General features: G+C 31.9%; 1 protein-coding gene across 2 annotated transcripts in view; it reads right to left on the bottom strand.

The window, feature by feature from the left end:
* Positions 1–12,471, bottom strand: part of LOC129983848 (discoidin domain-containing receptor 2-like) — a 289,666-nt gene that overhangs the window by 109,268 nt on the left and 167,927 nt on the right. The gene's annotated exons all lie outside the window — the stretch shown is intronic.

Raw genomic sequence — 12,471 nt, 5'->3', positions numbered from 1 at the left:
TACCAGATGTCTTAAGTCCCAAGGAAGGGGAAAAAATATGTAGGAAGGGAAAAGAAATCTGTACTTTTTCCTGTGGGTACAGAAAATTGCGTAGACGCCTCCTTCAGATATTCAATCTAGTTTATAAATGAGAATTCAGACGGGAAATCTCTTCATTTTTTTGCCGAAAACTTTTTTGAAATTAAGTTAGATGATACGCTGGTTTGCTCTGGAAATGTGGGAAGATTATAAAGAAAGAATTTTTATAAGTAAATCTAAATGCAAATTTATCAAAATGTTTGGGGAATCATTTTGAAGTTTTGGAATTTTTAAAGAGATTTCTATAGCATGTATAGCGATTTTTTAAAATTTCTAAATATATTTATATAAGATTAGAGAAAACGTGACGAACTTTTCTATCCCATCTCATGAGATATTTTTATAGTATTTTCCATTAGCTATTCTAAATTATCCATTAGAAATTATTCCAATTATATTAATTTTATCTAACAACTGCTGAATCAGAAGTCTAAATAAATCAAAATTTTACAAGATTATTTAGTTAGATACGATTGCCTAAACGAAATGATCTTCGCAAAACAAACTTCGAAATTCACTTATTTTCCATATCGAAATTTCTGAAATGCTAAATTTAGTTATATTTACATCCCATTAAGACGACTCGAACTATTTGCCAATGGAAGTAATTTTGGGCCACAATTAGATGACAACGACAGCACCTGAGCCTGCACTCCCGCCCCGAATTTAACCACACATGTTGAAGGTCATTTATCGCCGGTGAATTTAATATTTGTACTTTAAATAAACACGATTATACAAACCAATAAAAAAGATATTCTCTCTTCCAGATTTGGTTCAAAATTCAATACACATCTGGAATTTTAATGATAAATCTGCATACTGAATTTCGTTCACAAAGCTCTTTGCGTTTTTAATGTGTTCACGTATATATGAACAGAAAGACATACGCGTATGAGGTTATAAGGGTTAATGCCATTACAGAATAATCAATAACATATATGAAATTTCGGCATGCTAAAGTTTCCAGAAATCTTTAGTTTCAATAAATGAAACAAGCGGTATAGATAATTAATAAAAGCATTTGAGGTCTTACATTTATTCATTATAAATATTCAATTATTAAATAAGCTAATTAAAAAAGCTTCCTAATTAGCCTATTATGCAATTAAAGCAATCCACTCTCGTATATTTTGTGAAACTACATATTTAATCTCATGGCAAGAAAGCTCTTATCATTTTTTTTCTAACTATGTTAGTTAATCATTATGACAAGATAACTGTACTATTATTATTATAAATTGTTCTTTAAATATTTTGTTACATTTATAGAGAGAAGGTGAGAAGGTGGTTAAATATAAATTTGTAATAAACATGTTATTATTATGCATTTAAAAGTGAATATGTTACTTGCAAATTCTATTCAAAATTGCACGAAGAAATTATGCAGAAATTATTATTTATTACGCACCATAACGATAACCATTTCGCTAAATCTTTCACAAATTCATCTATAACAATATCATTACACTTATTCAAGTCCACCACCGTATATTCATACATACGCCTCAAAGTACCTGGTTTACCAGAATGTTTTACCACTTTCAACTTTAGGATTACGCTGTTTCAACACGGCATAATTATCGCCAAACTTTTCCCAAATTCATTATGAGTCTTTACCACTGTTAGGTAAGTCTCGCCATTGGCGCCAACTGTTCCTAAAACCTTTTGTTCTCACAATCAGAGAGAGAGAAGTTAAAACATAATTAAATATTTTTCCAATACATGATGTCACTAATATCTTATTTTTGCGCCGAGTTCCAAATTAATTTTCAGGAGGCTCCGTCCGTTTCCTTTTGTAAGTTAATTAGCGCAGCGTTATCTGCTAATTGCAGGCAATTTTCGCCACCTCGGGTTACTGTTTGATTTTTACGAGAAGCCTTCAAAGGGCGGCTCTTCTTAGGGGCGCTAATGAAGAGCTGTTGGAGAACCGCCTTTGGGGCGCCGCGCAAAGCCCCTTTGACGGCATTAAAACCTGTCGCGCGCTGGATAAAGTAATTAGAAGCATCGCTTGTTGCGCCCTGGCCTCTCGGAACCGTGAACTAGTGTCAAGATCTGTTCCCGTTACTTTTGGGGGTAATCAACCTTCACTGAGAACATCCAATCCACCCTCGTGCCGCGATCTTGTGAGGTAAAATTAGAAAGAATATGGGCAAAGTGCGTGCTGGGAAATGTCAAAAGCAAATGTTTTGATGTAGCTGTGATCTCAAGTGAAGCGATGATTTCATTTACACAATCGGTGCAACTTTTGCCGTTGCTGAAACATGACCATTTTTCTGGCAAGTATTGTGCGGTAAAACGAGATATTTCACTGTTTAATAAAATGCAAATCCTGTTTCAATATTTCTTGATTACTGTAGTACCTATTATATTTTATCTATGCACCTGATAATTCATTCATGTCCTGAAGAACGGAAGCAAACATTTAAAAATTATTGAGAAGCAGAATGGATATTACTATCTAACTTGTGATTCAAATTTTTCATAAAATGGAATTTAAGATCATTAATAATTAAACTTTATCAGATAGTGGAAGCGATGTCTGAACAAATAATTAATCTCTTAAGCTAATATTATCTAATGATGTTTGGGCTATAGTTTAGTATTTTCCCTCCATTTTAACGTATTATGAATATTTTTGTGAAATTAAATCCTGTAATTGATCCTGTAAATTGATCCTGTAATTTAAAGATGTTTTTCTTCGTTAAATTAAATAAGAAACCTAAGAGAATAGCAATTTTTGTAAGAATTTGTTTAAAAGTATTTTTATTTAACTTCTATCATTACTCATAAAGTGTTGTCAATATTTATCTAATAATTCAATACAAAAAAATAAATGAAAATGATCGTCATTTTATTAGAATCAGATTCTTTATTATCATTACAAACGAAATGCTTCAGTTTCCACTTCTTAATAATAACCGATACACTGTATTATTATTTCAAACATAATCTATAATTGATAGATTATGTTTAAATATTAATTATAGATAATTAATATTTAATAATAGACATTTTAACTTATCAACATAAACATTCAATTAACATTATTATTAATATTATTAACATAAATAATTAATTATAGATAATTTTATAATTAATATTATAGATAACATTTAATAATATTTATTTTATTATTAGATTAGTTTTCTCCTAATAATAAAATAAATATTAGGAGTAAAATATTTTGTTCATATATAGCAGAGTACAATAAAGGATCATCTAAGAAAACAATATAAAAGATAAGCAAATCAAACACTGAAGACTTGAAACAAAGAAAGATTTTTTCCCCGAAGAATTGACTTTGCTGCCATTTTTTGGTGTCGACGTAGGCGATATAAAACAAATCAAAGCGGTTTACTATTGGGTTACTAGGAGTAGCAGCAAACGTTCCAGATGAATGAATGAAGAATGGAAAACAAAATTCAGAGTGAAAAGTATAAACTTTTGCAAACCTATGATCGGTTTTTAGTAAGAAATAATAATAATTGCCTACTTTTTTAACCGATTTCTATTCTCAGAGTTTTGCTGTTTATTTTGTAAGGGCATTTTTAAAAATATAACGGAAAACACTAAAGTTGAAAAAAAGCGTAATGTCAAGAACTGTGCTCATTATGAAAACGATATTTATATACTTACCATTGCATATAAATTAACATAAAAAAAAAATAAAATAATTTTTTTAAGATTTTGCAAAATGTTTATCGTATTCTCATACAAACATTTGGTGTATCAGTAAGTGAGCAATGAATATCGTATTTTATCATATTACGTCCGAGACTTAATCTAGCAGCAATGCAAACAATCAGTAAGCATGTTATATCAGCTACGAATCTGTTATGTTTAAGATTAAATCAGAAGGAGAGGTCTCTCCATAGCATTCTCATATACGGTTTAATAAACTTGTCATGTCAGAGAAACCCTTGGCATTGGCGTACAATAGTCACGAAATATTAACTTTTGGCTTAAATTTAGAATTTTTACTGAATGTGTCGTGTCATATTTGGCGATTAATCCCTAACATTCGTTAATAGTATCCAAAAATAGAATTTGTATTTTAGACGCATTTTCAACCGATTGAAATAAAAATTTGTCACGAAACTGAACTTGTAGTGAGAAAATCTCATACCAAATTTGATATATTCAAGGCATTGTGTTTGTGAATTATTGAGTTTACATGTTATTCAAAGTACAGACCGACAGACAGTCAATCTGTAGCTGGATTTGTCTCAAATTTAATAAGTGTCTACATTACAGATGTTAAATCTGCGTACCTCCGGCGTCCTGGCATAGGAGTAGCGCGTCTTCCCCGTGATCTGGGCGTCCCGGGTTCGAGTCCCGGTTTGGGCATGGCTGTTCTTCCGTTGTTCTATCTGTGAGATGTGTGAATGTGCCCTCCTGTAAAAAGGGGTTGTGCAAGCGAATGAGTGATGCGTGAGTAGCAAAGTCGCACTCTTGGCCCTAGTTGGAGTTACTATAAAATCAAGAGACGCTCCCCCTCCGGATTAAATCGCTGTCTTCGTAACAGCGGGCTTGTCCATTGCAAGTGCCTTAAGAAACAACAACAACAAATCTGCGTACCGAGTTTGATCTATTAACTCTCGTTTCGAACAGCCGGACATCCTCTGAATATATTTTACTCAAAATTTGCAAAATTGGTGTAAAGACCATATGCCAAATTTTAACCGTTTAGCTCAAAGCATTTTTTGCGTTATCCTTGTCGCAGATAGACAGACAGATAAAAGGACATTTTCTAAAAATGTGTTTTTCGAAGTCAGGCAGGTTTAAAACTCAATGATTCGCCAAAATCTCGTGTTCGAATTTTTTGACGATTACTATACTTTCTCTCTATTAAGGAAATCAGAAATTTAAAAATAATAATAATAATTGGAGTAATTACAGAATTTAATGAACACAAATTATCCGTTGAATGTCTAGCATCAGCCAAATGCAATGAGGACATTAAAAAGATTATTTTCAACATGATTAATGTCATATTTGATAAAATATTAAGCCCTTCATCTCCATTCATTATTACTAAATGGAAATTTAAATAGAGAAAAGTATGATAAATCATTTCTCCGGCACTCCAGCGATGGGTTATTGCTTTTTCATCCATTTACCATCCCTGTTACATTTTATCAATAAACATTTCTATCCTCCCTGTTTAATAAAACTAACTGTTAGCCTTCAAAGAACCTGTAGGGGAGAGTTTTTCGATAACCATAGGGTACGAGGGGGCAAGAGGGGTTCCGTATTAAAGCAGGGATCTAATATAATCTTGCCTTTATCCGATAGTTGACATTAGGGCCATTGTATGAGGGAATCGGAGCTTATGTAGATGCGATCTACTTTTCTTATTTTGATTCTATGTTGGAAAGGGAGGGATCAGTAAGGTTCAGAACACCGTCTCCATGGGTGTATCGTATTAAATTCAGCATGAAATTGATTTCAAAGTCGTTTGGGCTTTAGAATCCAAAATCAATTTTCGGCGAATACACACAACAGGTTGCCCGTATTGTTTGATTCTTCAGTGAGGTTTTAGACAAAGCTGGTATAAGCTGTTCGTAGAAGCAAATTTGAATATAAGTCGGCGCAAATCCCAAACGCATCTCATTTGAATATGATATGGCGTCTGAAATGTATCTGGACTAGGTCTGATCGTGAAAGGTGTCTGTAAGAGCCCTAATTGAGCAATTTTATGTAAATTGACTCCGGTTGGTGAAGTATTCTTATTCAGAAGAAGTAAGGAGAAAAGAATTGTTTGAGGTCACAAGGTGAATATTTTATGTCGTATTTGGAAGTATGATTTACTGTTTGAACTTGAAACAAATCTTGGAAATGTCAAGAGTCGTTGTACTGTTAAGTGTCAAGAAGTATTTTAGTACTAGAATGAGGTTCTTACAAAGTTTCAATAAAACAATTTTTCAAGCACAAAGAAATTGCGAAACTGTTACAATGAGACGGTCCAGACTTCTTTTTTTTTTAAATGCATAATGATTTCAATTATTCGAACTTTAGTTATCCGGATCACATAAAAGAATAAAGAAAAAATCAGAAAACAAAAATTTTCCAAATAAAAAAAATATCCAAGGAAATACAGCGAAACAGTCAACACGTTTAAGCAGAAATAATTTGATATTGTATGTAAGTATATAAAATACAAAAAGCATTATTTTTGTAATAATGAAATTAATGTGTAACTAGCAGATTTAAGTGGCCAGCTGTTCGTCCGTGATATCCATAGCATTAATTTAATGACATCAGTGGATTATAACGAATTAAACTCCATAACAGAAAATACTATTTCAAATAGTATATAAGCAATAAACATAGAAAATTATGATCAGTTTTACACTTTGAACCTAACTGGTCAAAGAATGGAGGTTCATAAAGCATAATTCGATAACTTTTACTATATGCTAAAACTAAACGGAAAACTTTCCATATTGTGAAAATATATAAAATGAAAAAGAGTACATTTCCGCTGGCTCTTTTCGAATATTTTCCCAAGAGTAATGAAAAAAATATCACCATTAGAGAAAGAATTATGGAATAAGAGGTGAATTTTGCATAAAATTAGGAAATTATTCATTAGCTAATGTTTGATAATGAAAGCTTATAATGTAAATTATATAAAATATAGCTTTATTTAAAAAAAATTTCTTCTTGATAAATCTTAATTTCAAACAATTTGTAAAAAAAAAATAATAATAATTAAAACGGCTGTTTAGTGAGTGAATTACTCCCTAAGTAGTAAAGGAAAATTTTGGTGTTGAAATATTGTTGATTAACTTGAAGCAAATCTGTGAATATTATTTACTAATAAATAAATTACTTAATACTGAGGAAATATTTTTGAAATATAATTTCATTTCATTTCTTTTTTAAGCTTTGCATAATGAATTCAGCGTTATGTATGTTGTGATTTTTTTAAACAGCATAAATAATATAAACTTGTTTCAAATTGGTAAGATTATAATCATTAATTCAGATTTTTTCATTCAATAAATCAAACGCTCAAAATATCAAAATGAAGATAAAAATAGCTCGCTGACATATCTCACTCATCAGCCTACTTTACCTGACTCATACAGATGACTTTCCAATCAAATATATCAACAGTGGTGGATTATAGTGGATACGCATGTGCATGGCTTCCTAAATTGGGGGACAAATTATGCTATACATATAGGGACAGAAGTAGGCAAACAAATCCCCAATGGCATGAGTACGCCTAAGCCCACAAAAGTAAAGAAATTGGGATAATTTCCCAATATTACAAAATAAATCATCAATAAACTCGAACGAAATTGTTTTATGGGTAATCTATCAGTATGGACAACCATTAAAATTCAGGACCACTCGCAGCTGCAAGCACTAAAATGACCATCCAAAAAAAAAGCGAATCCAATTTGTATTGGGGGTGGGGGTCGGCTGATCACTACTGACGAATCCTCCCAATCAGAACGGCAAGAGCGCATCTCTCATCCTCCTGACTTACCTCTACACTCCCTCTGCCTTAATTTCTCTCATCCTCTTACAATAACAAAGCCCCCCCCCCTTCCATGGGATTTACGTGGGTTGGGTCATTTATATTCTTTCCTGCCCCCCCCCTTGCCTTTTCCAAACATGCAACAGTTACATGATTCAATGGTGATTCATACTTCAAGCTGATCCCTGGAACCAGTGGAGAAGAGGACATTCTTCTACAAAAGCCTGTTGCAGCCCCCCCCCCCTTTTAGACAAAGGATCCGCAATTCGTTTACCGTAGTGGGGGGTGGATGACTGTTTGGTAAATTGTCACCCGTATGTTTTTGTGAGTGGCACCGCTATCTGAATTATGCATGGGTTGTTCCAGCAAGAGAAGCAATATGTTTGGGTCCATCCGGAAGTCCTTGAAATTATCCAAACGGAATTTTTAAGAGGGTAGGGTTAAGTTGTTAGCCCGGTAAAGGGTGCGGTTGGCCAGCGGAATTGAAAATTCAAGGTCGTATGATGTGCCATATTATTCTTATGGGACAGATTTAGCATATCTATCATACAATCTCATTTTGACGGCGCTTTGGAATAAAGGGGTTGTTTTTTCATATGTTATCGTATCGTTTCTGCTATCAGGCTTTTAAATTGATTCAACCTATTTCCTTTGAAATATATTCGTATAAAATTAAATTTAAATGCTCCTGCTGATTCAAAATGATTAATACTCTACTTTGGGAAATAGATGAATCATGGTATAGTTTAGTTTTATCATAGCCTTTTCCTACAATGATAAATCAAATATAAAGTGAATTTTGCTTCATTGATATATGTGACCCATTTATACCTAATAATGTTTAATATAATGGTCTTCCATACAGTTTTGTTTATAATATCACATCTCATTAGCATTAGCACTTCAGGAAATCATTGTTCAATTAATTCCATTTTCAAAGATGAAAATGATGTTTTTGCATCTAAAATATGCGACGCCATTCATTTACCTTCTTTCAATAGCTTTATTTTCTTTCAATTGTTTTTTTTTTTTTTTTTTTTTGCCTAACTAAAAATTGAAAAAAAAAAAAAATAAAGCTATTTTAAATTTTTGACTAAATATGAAAACAATTCCATTTTGTCCAGGAAATTGGTGAGATTTCACATTAAAATTTTGGTATCACATATTACGATAAAAAACTTTCCTCCGCTATTACATAATCGTGTAACAAACTGCAATATACTTTATATGAATTATTTCCCATACATTTTTCAAACTTTTCTTTGTCTTATATGATAAGTACAAATATTTAGAATTTACAATATTGAATACCCTTAATAATTTTCCAATTGCAAAGGTTGGTATTGATTTGGATGGTAATGCTTGTCATGGGCCTACAAAATTTATAATGTCTGAAATTGTCATTTCACTATTAATGTCATAATCTGGACAAACATCAACAATTTGATTTTTCATTTCAATGGAGTAATCATATAATCGTATGATACACATTAAATGCATGGTATCAATTAGATTTCAGAATCCATTGCACATCTTACAGAATAAAAATAACGTACAATCATGATTCAGCGTAAGATAACGAGCAGTAAATATACTCAGTTATATTTGACATTCAATTATGACACAATTAATGACTCCATTAATTTATACTGAAGGTCTTTGGACTTATACTGAATATTTAATAATACTGAATGTCTTTGGACTTATGCTGAATACTTAATAATACTGAATGTCTTTGGACTTATGCTGAATACTTAATAATACTGAATGTCTTTGGACTTATGCTGAATACTTAATAATACTGAATGTCTTTGGACTTATGCTGAATACTTAATAATACTGAATGTCTTTGGACTTATGCTGAATACTTAATAATACTGAATGTCTTTGGACTTATGCTGAATACTTAATAATACTGAATGTCTTTGGACTTATGCTGAATACTTAATAATACTGAATGTCTTTGGACTTATGCTGAATACTTAATAATACTGAATGTCTTTAGACTTATGCTGAATACTTAATAATACTGAATGTCTTTGGACATGCTTAATACTTAATAATACTGAATGTCTTTGGACAAGTCAGTATTCTGTCAAAATCCCTTTAAAAAAATCAAATATTGCATGTAAAAATTAACCCTTATGTTCATTTTGTATATTATACCATACATACAACTTTATAAAAATATACTACCACTATAAAATAATTTTTAACTTAGTTTTATTAAACGATTTTTTTATTTATTTGTTGAGGTTTTTTATAGCGTAAAGAAACTACCTATATACAGTTTTTTTTTTTTTGCTTTTTTTTTAAAAAGCAATCTTGCCACGATAAGGGTTAAGTACTATGTTTGTTATGTGTGGGAGAAAATCCTTACCTTTTGTACTTTCTCATATATGTCGTATAGAGAAAGAATAGTAATAATCAAAAAATTTGAACTCGAGTTTGACGAATCTCCACATTTTATACCCCTCCTGAGTTCGAAAAGCCCATTTTTGGAAAATATCCATCTGTCTGTCTATGACAAAGATAATTAAAAAACCCTTTGATCTAAAAGGATGAAATTTGACATACAGCCTTTTAATTTGTGGATTTCTGTCAAATTTTGAGCGAAATTCGCTTAGAGGAAGTAATTGCTATATTATATTATTCCAATATTATATAGCTATTACAAAACGACGAGAGCTAGAAAGAAAAGAAATTTAGTTCACAGATTTAAGATCTATGACACAGATCTAAGATCTTATCTCAGACGAGTATAGACATTTGTCCAATTTTGAGCCAAATCCTACTACGGGTTGACCGTCTGTTGGCTTGCAATTTCAAAAACATGCAAACAAGATAATTTTAAGAAGCAATGAATTAAATATATTAAATTTGGCATGTGACTTTGTGACTATAAATGTAGTTTTGTGCCAAAGTTTTGTTTCAATCGGTTGGGAAAAACCCATTTAAAACACAAATTCGATTTTTGGACACTATTAACCGCATGCCAGGGATTAATCGCCAAATAACTCGCCAAGGAAAACATGATAGATTCAATAAAAATGCTAAATTTACGCCAAAGGTTAATATTTCGTAACTATTGTATACCAGTGGAAGGTGTTCTCTAAGATAATACTTTTATTAGAGAATAAGGGGAAATAGTATCTAATGTTTATTAAATCAAGTCTGAGATCTACTCCTAAACAAAATATCTGTAAAACGCTTTCTTCAGCAGAGCTAATCTTCTTTGACTGTAAAATCAGCATCTACTGAGAGCATGATTTCCTGTGCATTCATTCGATCACCAAGCCTCTTTCCACTAAAGAACTCAGAGGGAGGGAAAGGGGAAGTGCTAAAAAAATTCTTCTTTAACTTTATGAGCTTAAAAAGATGGTTCTGGGCTCAAAAAATAATAAAAAAAAAGGGAAGAATAAGAAGTTTTTGCTGAATAAATGAAAGAGGTATTCTGGGTACTAAAGAGACCCAAATCAGTACATTTGGCTAGAAGTGGTGGTTGGGGACTTGGCGAAGAGTGACGGAAAGCGTCAAAATGTGGCATCGGGAGCGATTTGAGTATTAAACGGGGAAAAAGGGGCCCCATAAAAAAGGGGCCGAGTTAAAAGAAAGGGGGGAACGAGAAAGGTTATTCAATCAGCTCAGCACAGAAAAGGGAAATTGCACCCCTGGGACATAAACAATTTTCGAGAGGATAAGTGTGGAGAAGACTCTAGGTTGCAGCTGCGATGGTTGTAGACGCCAAGAGGGAAAATTATCGCCAAAAAAAGTGGTAATTGGTTGAGATATCAGTTTTCCCAACTAAAAAATTCGGTCGATTAATAAGCAAAAACGAAAAGATATTTGGGAGAATGAATTTCAAAATATGAACTAAATGATACATAAAATTTTGATTGAAATAATCACCAGGACAAGTTAAAATGGTTATTATTCAAATAGACAAGTCTTTTTAGTCTTTTTAACTCTCTGTAACAGATAGTTAAAGTCTTTTTAACTATCTATTATAAGATAGTTAAGTTTAGCAGTTTCATTAAATATATGTTAATAAAAGAATACATGAATAAAATAACGCTTTATAAGTAAGTAATTATAAAATATACATATTTATAGCCATTATCTCAAGACTTTATGGACAGTGATTAAGCTGTTAATTTACAAAATGCTAATATTGCATTACAAGCAACTGCTTATGACAGCGGATTGCAGTACGTTCAGTTTTTCATAACAAATTAATCACGTTTAAGTATAATCTTCAATATACCTAAATATGTATTGTTTGATATTCATTTAAAATTTAAGTTCCCGAGTGCATTATTCTTATACTCTTAAATTGTGCTCTTATATTCTTCTCTCTTATTAATTCTTATACTCTTATTTAATGTGGTCTTATACTAAATATTAAAAATATAATTTAAAAAAAATCTTGTATCTGTTCTGTCAATTCGGCACTCAAAAAGAGCATAGCATGTTCTATCTCCTAAGTTGTATTATAACAAATTGGCATATAAATTGCCAAATAGCGATAAATTGCCAAATAATGGGTTCCCCTTCCCCAAAAAAGAAAAGCTGAAAGGACAGATGCGTACCCTAGTGGCTGAATCACGAGCAGCAAGAAGAGAAAGGAGGGGGGAAAAAATTGAAAAATAGCACCAAAGAGGCAATGCCATTAAAATTCCACTTTTAAAATGAATTTTAATGAGATGCTGTCCAGGATTTTTATGTCAGGTGAAGTTTGGAGGTCGCAAGAGGATACTATTCCCCCTACTTTCGCATCCCTTCTCCTACCCTTCCTTCCCTTGTGTTTAATGCTCAAAGGACAAATTTGTTTAAAATTTCATTCACTCGTATTATTTAGAGCTCTTGCGTCTGGAAAAGGAAAAATAGAGAGATTGAAA

This window comes from Argiope bruennichi, chromosome 9, assembly GCF_947563725.1.
Source record: "Argiope bruennichi chromosome 9, qqArgBrue1.1, whole genome shotgun sequence".
Taxonomy (NCBI): Eukaryota; Metazoa; Arthropoda; class Arachnida; order Araneae; family Araneidae; genus Argiope; species Argiope bruennichi.
This window is presented reverse-complemented; position numbering and strand designations above follow the sequence as displayed.